General features: G+C 41.0%; 1 long non-coding RNA gene across 1 annotated transcript; it reads right to left on the bottom strand.

Moving 5' to 3' along the window:
• Positions 1 to 3,025: 3,025 nt before the first annotated feature.
• On the bottom strand, positions 3,026 to 4,058 carry LOC132536979 (uncharacterized). Its single transcript, XR_009548495.1, has 2 exons — positions 3,529 to 4,058; positions 3,026 to 3,313 (listed from the first exon to the last, which is right to left on the bottom strand). It is a non-coding gene; the product is annotated as an uncharacterized LOC132536979 (long non-coding RNA).
• Between the last annotated feature and the right edge of the window lie 4,713 nt (positions 4,059 to 8,771).

The raw sequence follows: 8,771 nt of genomic DNA, 5'->3' as shown, positions 1-8,771 counted from the left end.
CCCTTGTGCGTTGTACTATGTGTGATTAACCCAGTGCACTAACACCTGCCCCCCACTCCAGATTATACATTAAATATACTCATTCCCAGCACTTTTTTTGAAGCATTGGAAAACTAGGCTTGATAAATTGATTGACTCAATCTTTAATTCACTCCAAGTCTTACCCATTCCCTATTGTCAAATCAGTCAGGTGCCTAAAGGGCCCTGAAAATTTTAGAGCATATGACACTATGGTATAAAACCAACTGGGGAAAGAGGAGGGCAGGGCAGAAAATAACTCACCTGATAAGATGCATACCTGCCATGCACAACAGACTGTTTAAACCATCGTAACACATGGGAATGCCATACCAGGGGAAGCCCCCAATAGTATGGTGTTTCTCTCTTTCTATCTGAGTAACAAAAATAGTGAAAAAGCCAGCCCTAGAGCATTAAAATAATGTATGTGCAAGACCCAAGCACTGCCAACATTTTTAAATTAATTTTTAAAAAGTAAATAAAGTCAAACCAGAAGAGTACATGGGAAAGGAAGTAGTTTGTTTCTTAGGGTAGAGTGGTTAAACTGACAAGAAGAAAACAAAAGTCTGAACCCAAGTATTTGGCATAGGGTGCCTAATTGTTTAGTTCTTAAATAAGCATCCAGTATTCGGTTCTATAGAAGGAGAATTCAAATTCTTCCCTTTGTTTACTTCTTGTATAAAAGGGATTAAAATCAAAGCAACTTTTTCCTCTAAAGAAAAGCCATGCCCCAAAGAAAAAGTTTGTATTACTTCAAAATCTGAGGCAGTCAGCCAAAATATTTCAGAAGAATCTACCTACACCCTCATGAGGTTAGGAAACTTAGATAACCTGTGATGGAACGGAAAGACATATGGTAGACCACACTTAAGAACTGGGGGGATAAAGTATGTTCTAAGTTTTAACACAGGCATAATGGCTATAGCTGGTTTTTGCCACATAGAAGAAATGTCAAAGGAACCCTCCTACACTACTGGTGGGAATGTAAATTGGTCCAACCTCTGTGGAGAACAGTCTGGAGAACTCTTAGAAAGCTAGAAATGGACCTACCCTATGACCCTGCAATTCCTCTCCTGGGGATATATCCTAAGGAACCCAACACATCCATCCAAAAAGATCTGTGTACACATATGTTCTTGGCAGCACAATTTGTAATAGCCAAAACCTGGAAGCAACCCAGGTGTCCAACAACAGATGAGTGGCTGAGCAAGTTGTGGTATATATACACAATGGAATACTACTCAGCTATCAAAAATAGTGACTTCACTGTTTTCAGCTGATCTTGGATGGACCTTGAAAAATTCATGTTGAGTGAAATAAATCAGAAACAGAAGGATGAATATGGGATGATCTCACTCTCAGGCAGAAGTTGAAAAACAAGATCAGAAAAGAAAACACAAGTAGAACCTGAAATGGAATTGGTGTATCGCACCAAAGTAAAAGACTCTGGGGTGGGTGGGTGGGGAGAACACAGGTCCATGAAGGATGATAGAGGGCCTAGTGGGGGTTGTATTGTTATATGGGAAACTGGGGAATGTCATGCATGTACAAACTATTGTACTTACTGTTGAATGTAAAACATTAATTCCCCAATAAAAAAAAAAATAGTAGCTCAAAAAAAAAAAAGAAAGAAAGAAAGAAAGAAAAGAAATTCCCAAGCAGTGCATTCCTGGGCTCATGTCAAGTAGTCTGTTGTCTATGGAATTTCCTATTCTCCAGTCTCAGAGCAGAAAGCAAACTCTGCCCTGCTGGCTTTAGCCGTCATGAGGTTTAAAGAGGATCATTTGTTTTCATTACAGCCCCTTGAAGCCCTTTCTTCCCTCCCCTTTAATGAAGTTCCAGTCTTTAATTTAAAAAAAAAGAAGAGGAAGAAGAAAGAAATGAAAGAAAAAAGAAATTAAAAAAATACAAAAAGACAAATGCACAAAAAGGGATCTAACAAAGGACATGGTTAAATGGCTGGTATGCATGGCAGTGCTGGCTTGGCAGAATGGAGACGACCATTTACTGACTGCAAGGAGGGGTTGACATCCTTGGTTAGTATGCTAATTTTGTCTCCTGCATTTAACATTCAGATCAGGTCTGTACAGGCCCTTCAGAACAGCAGAGTCCAGGGATGGGTGACTGTCTGCCTTGCAGCATTGAACATTCACCTCATGAATTACATAAATACCCAAACATTCTGTCTGCTTCTACTTCACTCTTTTTTTCCGCTCAGAACAGGCACAGAGCCACACACATGCAAGCACACATTCCACATAATACCACTGTGCGCGCACACACACACACACACACACACACACACACACACACACATCAGATATTAGCTCTCTGAATGCCCAAGAAGTGCCTGAGTAATCCACCACTGGCTAGTTGCTCCTCTTCTGGGTCTTCCAGGCACATTTCTGCATGAGGTATTTCTCCTATTCTAGGAACTTGCAATGAATTGGGAGATCCAAATTAAGAAGGCAACATCATATCCTCATAAAGAAGTATCCTAAGTAATACAGTCCCAGAAAGCCTTTTAAAAATGAAAAAGAAAAGAAGCATCTCCCAATTCCACTCAAGTGAAAGAGCTAGATAGCTCACGTAACCAGACACCCAGAAGAAAGGAAGATCTAGCTCATTTTGTCCCTTGGGATCCCCACTTTATTGGATGTGCATGGAACCTTGTACTAATAAAGTCTTCTCTATGGCTGACTTTGGACTTTTACCAAGCCTCTGCTGAGTGACAACAGGAGAGGAATCCCAGAACATTTCCCCTGCATGGCCATCCAAATGGCAAAGACAGTCACCTGGCACATTTGCCATAAACTAGCCAAGGAAAAACTGGATTTTCTTAGCATTCCTTTTCCCCCAGCCTATTTCTGTCACATTGCAACAGCTTCATGAAGATAAACAGAGAAACAGAAGCTTTCATTATCACCAGGCATATTTAGGCGTTGCTTTTAATAGACTGAAGCAATTCTGAGTGAGCTGAAGGCTCCAATTAAAAGAAAAGCACAGGTTGGTTTTAATGGTTTTATTTTCTCAGATCATGACATGAGTGTGTAACCTGGTATGAGGGTGGTTACTCCTCTGGACCCTCGGTGATCCCTGATCCAGTCCCCTGGTGCCCAGATAACATTCCACATTGGGCAGAAGAATACACCAGGTGATTCCTGTCGGAACCTCCAACAGGAGCAAAGGGTGTTTTTCTCCAAACTGCAGACTTGATTTGCCTCGATTTTTTTTTTTTTTGGCTCTGGTCCAAGATGTTTTCCTGTCATCATTGCACTGTCTTTTCCAGTAATCCCTTTTTTAAACATGGCCAACAATTAGTCAGTTTATCTCCGCCACCACCAACCACTACCACCACCATCACCACCACCCTCACCCTCCCACCCCCACCTCCAGGCAAACACACATTCCACTGATCCCCATCACTGTCTTGTTGTGCCTTGAAGTATAAGAAATTACAGCTTCTCATTAGCTGGAGAGCACGTTTGGAAAGGCTTTGTGTTTACTCACTTAGTAAGTGATGCTGGCCTTTTTAATTATTCTCCCTCCTCGTGCCATCAGAGAGCGGCAAGCTGTTCCAGGCGAACCAAATGACTGCATCTCCTCCGCAAGGCAGTTGGAAGTAATCGTGTTTTCCCTCACTGCCGCTGCTTTCTTCCTTTCCTTGTCAGCCAGCCAAGGAATCCCCCCAAAGCTGTTACGTAGGAGATACCAAAACCGTGAGTCACTTCTCACTCTCAGAGCAGAACAAGTCCTCTTTTTTCCTTTGCATGTTGCCCGGAACAGCAGACCCAAGATGGGGCTTTCCTCCAAGCCACCAAGATCCCTGGAACCAGAAGCCCAGTCATCATTGCTGCCTTTTTCTTGCTCTAGCTACCTCTTTCTCTACCATCTCTCCCAGTCCTTGAGTTTTCCAGGGCTTTCCTTCTTTCTCTGTGTTGCCGACAGCCACAGATCCAGCCAAGCTGGGTCCTTCTTGCCTTCTGTTATTTTTTTTTCCCTGCAGCTGTCTCTGGCTGCTACCTCTGCAAGCTGGATCACCCAAGACACAGGACTCACTCACAATGAATAATCAATACAGATATTGATCTGTGGAAAATGTTTGTAAATTCCTGAAAGGGAATCAGGAGCAGGGGGTAGGGAGGCTCGTGGGGGACGACGCAGAAGGGCTGGCAGCAGTAGGAGAGCAGAACTTCATTTGGATCCCAAATCTGGCCAGCGCGGTGCCGAGGTGATGGTACCGGAATGCTTGCGATCGAGGGTGTGTGCGCATGAGGGCGCGTGTGGCAAGGGGGGGTCCTGCATTCTCCTTTCTCTCCAGCTGCTCTCCCCAAAGAATCAGGAGCCAAATGGTCGGGAGCCCCCCCCCCCCCCCCCCCCCCGTCAGTGCCATGCCTTGGCTGCGGGCCAGCACTGTTTTGTTTTCATTATCACAAGCTACTTTGCAATTTGCATAAATACAGGGTTATTTTTTATCGTGTCGCCCAAAAGATAGAAGGGGGGAAAAATACAAGTCTTTGTTGTGTGCACAAGGGGCTTGCTGCCTACTCATCATAGCTAGGGATTTAGCGTACGTAGAGGGCTCTAGAAGACACAGGAGCATAGAAGTGGTAATCACGGAGTGAAACGAATACAAGAGAAACAAAAAAAAGGGGGGGGGGGATTGGAAGATAACCACAGGGCATTTAGCTTGGTGGAAGTAAATGTTAAGGATATATTTTCCTCTGTGAAGAAGTGGCAGAGTGTTAAACAACCAAAGAAGAGATAAAGACCACCATGATCGAACTGGAGCCCTGGGTATTACACATTTTACTCTTCTGACTGAGGTGAACTATTTATTCTTGGTGGGAAAGGCAGGATGGACATTTAAGAACATGTGCATGCTTTGTCTGTCCCCATCCATAACTCAGGAAGAGTGAGATAGGTGGAGTGGTCTCTCGTGAATACTGTGCATCTATGGCTTTCCAGCAGGCAGAAAGTTTTAGACCTGGTGGTCTTTTTGTCCACCCCTTCCCCGTGGTGTAAACAATATATCTGAGTAGGCTGATTTACACTTGCCCAAATACCGCATCCTCCCCTTGGCTTTTTCATCTTCTGGAAAGTGGGCACAAGCCTGTAGACAGAGTCTGGATATCTTCCCCAGTGCCTTTCTCCCAGTCCTGGCTGGGAAGAGGCCTCTTGGAGTTATGCCCTCCAGTGGAGATTAGGCATGCTCATGGCTCCAGTGCACCTCGGTTCAGAAAAAAAAAAGAAAAGAAAAGAAAAGAAAAGAAAAGAAAAGAGCCTTTCTTTCTCAGGCCATGAAATGCCACCTCCCACCCTCACCCCCACTTTAATTTCCTGTCCTTTTGCCTCTCCCTCACTCACTCTGGTTTTGTGAGTCTGTAGTAAAATCTCTTTGGGATCATTCAACTCTTTTCTCCATTGCTCTCTCTGTCTCCTCCTGGCCTGGCAACAGAAGAGATGTGTCACCTTTGAGATAGGCATCTAGAGTAAGTCCTCTGCATGAGGATTCAATTCCAGCACCCCTGTCCTGAAGGGAGCTGTCTGTTTTATCAGCCAGCAGCAGCAGCAGGGAGAACACGGATTTTTTTTTTTTTTTTATTCCCTTTCTGGCTTCTGATTAGCTCCAGCAATCCAATTAGCAAAGGAATTTATATCACACGGGCTGAGGTGCCCCTCCTCATCACAGCGGCTCAAACCCACTCATAAATTCTACCGATACTACATCTTCATGTGACATGGATTAATTACAGCACGAGACCTTCCCAAGCAGGTCTACCAGAAAGGGTACATATGAGTATCAGAACTAAAGAGGAGGCAAGAAAAGATGACTTTTTTGTGTCACTGAGGATACATGAAGGCTGCCCTCAGCATCCTTCACCTTGTACATCACACGTTGTTCTTACGTGTAGCCAAGGGGCAGGTGGGGCAGAAATGAGCACAATGGGACTGTTTCAGAAGTGGCTAAATCATGACATACACATGTATTTTCTTCTCGTCATGGGGACATTTATTATGGAACTTACAGGGCTCTCAATGACTGACTAATTTACTCCACTCTTACTTCCCCAATATAGTTAAACTACTTAAAATAGCTCCATAAAGAGAAATACTATTTTCTTCATTGATGTTCCATTCCAAGTGAGTACAGTAGAGAGATATTGTACCTTAGAATCTATCTACAAATTCATTCCACATTTATCTGTGGCTCCATCAGTCTCTCCATTCATCTAGCTATATACATTTATGTATCAACTGTTTATTCTGCTTCCAAGTTATCTATTCATTCATGCACATCTGGCTATCCATTTTCTAACCAGTATTGATCTATGAATATCTTTCCATTATCTGTCATCTACTTGTCTATCCATTTGTGTCTCTATTAATTCATTTATCTGTATTATCCATCTATATACTTTTCTATCTATTCATTAATCTATTCATGTATATACATACCTATTCTATCACCTATCATTTACTTTTCAGTTACACTTTTATTTTTTTGTCCACTGTGATCTTAACAGAATCCCAGATTCATATTCTCCATCATTTTTAAAGTGAATAACACCTAATTTTCAAACAAAGCCTGTAAATACTATGCCCTTTGTTATCTGCTCTCTGGTTTAAAAAGGTCTTATAAACTAAAGAAGTCAGTAAACTCGCATGATCTTAAGTGAGTTAAAAAAATTACAAGGAAAATCATTTTATCTTGGATTCCTGAGCTATTTTCCTTGCTCAATGAAGGTGTGCATTTCTACTCCCTTTTAAGCCTTTGCTTTAAAAGAAGCAAATTTTAGATAATGTCTACATAAAAGTCTCATTCATGCTGCTATATCTACCAGAGAGACCTTCATGCAAGAGATTCCATTCAACCAGAGTTAACTTGAGATTACTTTTACCACAAAGCATGATCCTAACTTGGCAAAGTGGTCATAGTGGGTTATTAGAAAAGTCATGATGCATTTTTACATAAAAAGTATAAAAATTACACCATAGCTTTTTCAACAGCTGTGTACTTTGAGTAGGTTTGAAAACTAAAGACATTTGTTTATCATTTATTTTATTCAGAATGTACTCAAGTCTGGACCAAGCTTGAGTCACAATACCTTTTCAGTGTTATCAATAGTTTGTGAACTCGAAAGCAAATGGGCCAAGCTGGGAAATACTGGGTTTGGGGAGAAATGTTAGTGGATGAATGGTATTTCTAATTGGGTTAGAAACTGTGGTTGGTTGCTGTGAGTGAAGGTTTAAGGAACTGCTTGGCTAGGTATTTGATGTGTATTCAGGGCATCATTTCCTAGACCACTGCAGGTCAGAATCCTGGCAGAGCGGTTGATCTTTGTTGTCTTTGACGACCTTAGCCTTCTCTTACAGTCTTTAAGTTCATAGGCAGTAATATCAGGAAAGGATATATGTTTAATTCTTTGGGCTTAAAATTTTTTACTCATAATTTAACAGTGTTTTACCTAATTATGGGCAGGGTATATGGCATAACAGTTATGCAAAGAGACTCTCATGTCTGAGGCTCTGAAGTCCGAGGTCAGTCACCCCTAGTACCATAAACCAGAGCTGTGCAGTGCTCTGACTAAAAAACAAACAGATTATAAAATTGTAGAGGTCTATTTTATATTTTTAGATGTATAATATTATGCCCATGCGTAGTATGTGTAAGTCACTGAACTCTCCACAGAAGTTCTGTTCCCTCAAATCGCCTTTGGTAAGAGCCATAGCTTTCTGGCAGTTTTTGATGGGGTGACAGAACTTTGGTGATAGATGTGGTACTATACCTTGCAATCTTATAATACTGTAAACCAATTGTTAAATTAATAAAATCAATAAAAAAGCAGAGTTCTCATAAAGTCTGCATGATAGTTTGTTACCTTTTATTCTTCAAGTTCATGTGCTGTCAATATTCCACAAATGAGCAGAACCATCAAGTAGTTTTCTTTAGCTCTTACTTCAGTTTCAAATTATACAATCTTATATATTTTTTTTTAATCATTGAGTAGTATTTCATGACTTCCTTATTCAGTCATTTGTCATTGGGCATCTAGATTACTTCCATATTGACTATTGTAAATAGTACTGCTATGAATATAAGGCATATATATACTTTCAAATTACTGTTTTGTTTTAATAGAACTGAAGTATATTGATTAAGGTTAAGTCTGGTTTTGCTCTGGTTTTGGGGTCATAGTAACCAAAACTGACTTCTCCATTAAGCACTGTGGGCACAGTTCCTAGAACTCATAGTACTTTTAGAGATTCTCAAAGTGTTTTAATTTCTTTTAAAAATCATTTAGAAAATGAACTTTTTGGTCAAGGAAAATATTTTCAGGGGCCAGATGATAGTTCACCCAATAGAATGAGTGCCTTGTCACACATGTGGTGCTGTCTGTGTCTCTCCGTCTCTGAAATCTTAAGAATATTTAAGAATAGAAAAAAATTAGATCAAGGCAAAGTCTCAACACCACAAAAAGAAGAAAAGAAAGAAAAGAAAATGTTTGCACACATAACAGCAATATATTTGTCTTTGTGCCAGAACAGTCATAAAATAGAAGTTTGCATATTATTTTAAGGAAGAAATGGTCCACGAAGGCAAAAGCACCAGGACTGATGTAATCATCCATAGTGTGGGTCTGATCTTAATCAGATCTCTTAGTCCTCCTGCTCAAAAAAGTAGGTAGTTAGTGAACTGCTCAGGATTCAGACAGCCTTGGTTCAAATCCTGGTGCCAGCACTTACTAAAG

The sequence above is a fragment of the Erinaceus europaeus genome, chromosome 2, assembly GCF_950295315.1.
Source record: "Erinaceus europaeus chromosome 2, mEriEur2.1, whole genome shotgun sequence".
Classification (NCBI taxonomy): Eukaryota; Metazoa; Chordata; class Mammalia; order Eulipotyphla; family Erinaceidae; genus Erinaceus; species Erinaceus europaeus.
The sequence above is the reverse complement of the archived record's forward strand: the minus strand, read 5'-3'. Positions and strand labels throughout refer to the sequence as shown.